At 43.7% G+C, this 3,836-nt stretch overlaps 1 long non-coding RNA gene across 1 annotated transcript; it reads left to right on the forward strand.

Annotated features, from left to right (window-relative positions):
- The first annotated feature begins 383 nt into the window (after positions 1-383).
- LOC116847938 lies at positions 384-1,621 on the forward strand. Its single transcript, XR_004378855.1, has 3 exons — positions 384-476; positions 1,248-1,339; positions 1,460-1,621. It is a non-coding gene; the product is annotated as an uncharacterized LOC116847938 (long non-coding RNA).
- The last annotated feature ends 2,215 nt before the right edge of the window (positions 1,622-3,836 follow it).

Consider the following 3,836-nt stretch of genomic DNA (forward strand, 5'->3'; position numbering starts at 1 on the left):
TATTTGGGACACCGATTTGTCATCATTTTCAATGATTGTCAAATATTTTTCGGATCTTTTTATCCCCCTGCCCCCGCTTCACACATTTATGATTTGTCCCGAATTCAAGGTTGGGAAATCTGGTCTTACCAGATTAACCTTAATTACATATACATATCAAAAATTACGAACTAGAATTTCAATCCGAGAATTGCAACAAATTTCAATTTCATGTAAGAATAAAATTTATTTACGTTCCTCTCAGTGTGAGAGAGATTATTAGAAATCGATATGTCGACTATTTTTGTCTTTAATTTCATAAAACTTCACAAAACATATATATATATAATCTTCTAAATTTAACTTTCACGAACTTCAAAACAAACACTAAAATTAATAATATCCTAAATTTAACGATATCTTGCTCGGTTCTTATATTTTGAAAATATTAAATCTCTAATATGTCTTTCTCCAAAATCTAACAGAAACAGAAAGGTGTAATTATCTCTTGAATTTTTAGACATCGTATGGCTCACGACGATCTCAGTGCAACGCAGTGCGCACCCGAAATGTCATTATTTGTCTCGCGGTGATTTTAATCAAGCCGAAATAATCGCGAAAATAATGCATCACATTATCTGTTACCGTTCTGCTTCGCGTTTACAAATAAACCTACTCAAAAGTTACACTCCGATTTCTTTCTAATTTGGCACAAATGTAAAAGTACAAAAAATATTTAGGTCATATTTTTTCATTTTGACCCACTTTGAGTTTCACGGGTAGTTTATAGCTTTTTAATGTTCTCACTCCTATCATCAACAAGTTCAACAAAAATGCATAAGAAATAAAATTGAATGCAAGATATAGTTAAATAATTTTAACAAAATCGGTATAGCTGAGACACGAACTATTCTAAATTTCTTTAGCCGAGATTCCAACCAAATATTTCAAATCTGTGCTAAATCAGTCAAAAATAGCCAAACCGAAAAATTATTTGTATAAATAATTTTTTTTAACTTTTTACATGTTTTGTTTAAACATTTTATTATTTATGCAAATAATTTTACACATTTGACTTCACATTCATAATCAGCAAACCAAAAACGCCTATATCTTCCGTATTCGTCATGTTCCTGCATCCGAAATAAAAATAGCCGACGATTACGTCACAGCCCACGTGACTTTTTTTCGCGCGACTTTCAAAACGTTAAAAGGACACGCCACACAGAACAGTTAAATATTTAATTTGTTTATTTCACGTATTGCAGACCATGATACGCGCTGTTCGCCACAATACTTGAATATTTAAGATCTACTCGTACTATTTTGAATGATTTAAAATGACGCTGCGGCCTGACAGGTAAGCTCGAAATATCGTTCCTTGATTACAGTCTTTTTTGTAAGCGACGCGTTGGTTACTACAACGTTATGCGCTCAGGGAAATGTAATAACCCGAGTAAAAATTACGCATGGCGGACAGACGGGAAGCCGGAATATGCGGTCGCAAGAAAGTACGGTGTGACAATACTATCAACGCCAAAGGTCCCTCCACAAGGTATACCGTGTGCTGTGTACATAGCGTGGCCATATAAATTTGCCTACCGGCCCATTTACACCGTCGAAACACGATACGAGTCCGGGCAGGCAGTACGCGAAAGGCAGAAACGATTCCATTTCCATTTCCACGAGCGAAGTATATTGCTACGAATGCACGCTTACTTGGGGGCATCCCTGCAGTTACGTGTGTGGTGGGTAAGTGTACGCGAGTGTACGGTAACGTATAAGATAAAGAATGGACCAAGCTGCATACGTTTTACATCCATTACAAGCGACGCTTCTTCCCCACTAGCGTAGCGGAGGAGGAAGGAACGCAAAGGAGGAGAGAAGGACGGACTTGGATTCTCGCACAAAAGCCCCGGATGGTGCTATTGTACCTCGCGCAGGTAATGTATACCTTAACGCACGTGGACGCGAAAGCGAAGATCGATGTGTCGATGCGCGTTGCGGATATCCGTGATTTTTCACAGATTATCGGTCGGCGATAGTAAAAATGCTTCTGGAACCGTTTCCGGGATACAACGAATCCACGAACCCGCGTGACCTGACTCTCCAGCGTGCTGCCAGGATCGACACAGGGAAACCGTTTCGGACTCCTCATCCGCGGCCCCTTCGTTGCAATAAATGAAGGGCGACGTGCAGCTCACGGAAAAACGAACACGCGATTATCCAAGTTGCGACTCACGGTGGCGTCGAACGGTTGCTCGCGAAGGTATAGGGGAAAAATGAGAAAGGACCACCTTGCCACAGTGCGGCACGCAAATTGAATACGGAGAAGTCGGAGGTAAAACTTATGAGAACTGCCGTCGGGGACGTAACCGTGAATACGAATGGGCACGCGCGGCCATTTCTACACTTTTGACTCCAGGAGGAAGATCGGATCGATGACGAGAGGCCGGGATAACGGGAAAGAGAGTATTTTCCCGAGCCGGGACGTGGTTTGAGTCGCGGGAAATTCATGAGAAATTTTGAAGGGACCGGTGGAAACAGCCAACTCGACCGGCCTCTCAAAGGGTCCAGATAAATTCGAAAGCAGAAAGCGTCGGGAGTTCTCCAACGCGTGTCTCTAACTATTCACACGTGCCTACATCACGGATACTCTCGTCTCACTCACGAAGCGAGACAAACCACCGCACCTCATGGAGGAAATAGATGCGCACATTTGATCCTGAACGTGATGTTGCGCTCGCGCGAAAGAACACCTCGACTCGTGCTCGCTAACCTAGGTAGCGCGTGATCGTCGCCTTTTGTGTTTCAAGAGCACTCGGCATTACTCCGGGCGCGCTCCGGGTAATTATGTTTTATGCAAAGGAAAGTGCCAGCCTACCTCGCCGCCACCACCGTGAAAAGGCAGCCACCTGGCAAAGAAGTGCTGCGTCTAAGCACCGCGGAGGAGTCTCTAGCTGGCTGTACTCGCGTTACCATTTATCAAAGTTACAACGTGTCTATCGCGCCGCGCATAGCGCGAATGCTCCGTCCGTTGTAAGAAACTCGGGAAAAGCATTGTTGCATTACATTGCCGCGCGGAATATTTGCGCGAGTTATACTCAGGTGTGTTAGTTTGCGAACCGCGTGAAAATCACGAGAAAGAGAGAAAGAAAGAGAGCGAAAGAGAGAGATATCATGCCGATGTGTTCAGTAAACATGGCGACCACTTAATGTATATTTAGTTTATTTAAATTAAAGAAAAAGAGCAAGAGAAAATTACCTTTCTAAAACGACTGTATCCACATAAACGTCATTTTTATCGCCTATCGTGTATCGCATATTGCCGAAAAATCGCATTCTGCGAAGTCAAGCTTCAGCGAGAAAAACAGGCTGACAACGCGACGCGATCCGGATTAGAATACATAGACGACACAGTGCGAAGCGCCTCTCTCTCTTTTTCCCGTTCTTCCTCTCCTTCTCTCGTTCGCGCACGACGCGGGAAAAAAGGCTGGGACAAACGGCGCCGCTTAATGAACGTCATGGCTGATTGGCATTTAATTCTCGCAAGAATTTCTCTCCTTTGAGCGAACGCGGATGTGGGAAAGGGGTCAGGCCCGGCGTGCAAAAAGCTAATTGCTTCTCCGCTATCCCGCCACACTCGACGGCGGAGTCGATAATTAAAACCACTTTTTGGAGTTAGGAATTCAATCGAACTATCTAGCCCTCACGAATGACAAACACCTAATCACTTTGATGGTGCGTCGGTATTCCACGAGCCGGCTGTTGACAAACTCAAAGCCGACGGAAGCCGCTCTCATCGGAGCTCTATGGTAATCGAGATCGTCTGCCGAGCAAAACGCGAATTGTTTCGA

This window comes from Odontomachus brunneus, unplaced genomic scaffold, assembly GCF_010583005.1.
Source record: "Odontomachus brunneus isolate Ranch 3 - 2012 unplaced genomic scaffold, Obru_v1 Obru_scaffold_085, whole genome shotgun sequence".
NCBI lineage: Eukaryota > Metazoa > Arthropoda > Insecta > Hymenoptera > Formicidae > Odontomachus > Odontomachus brunneus.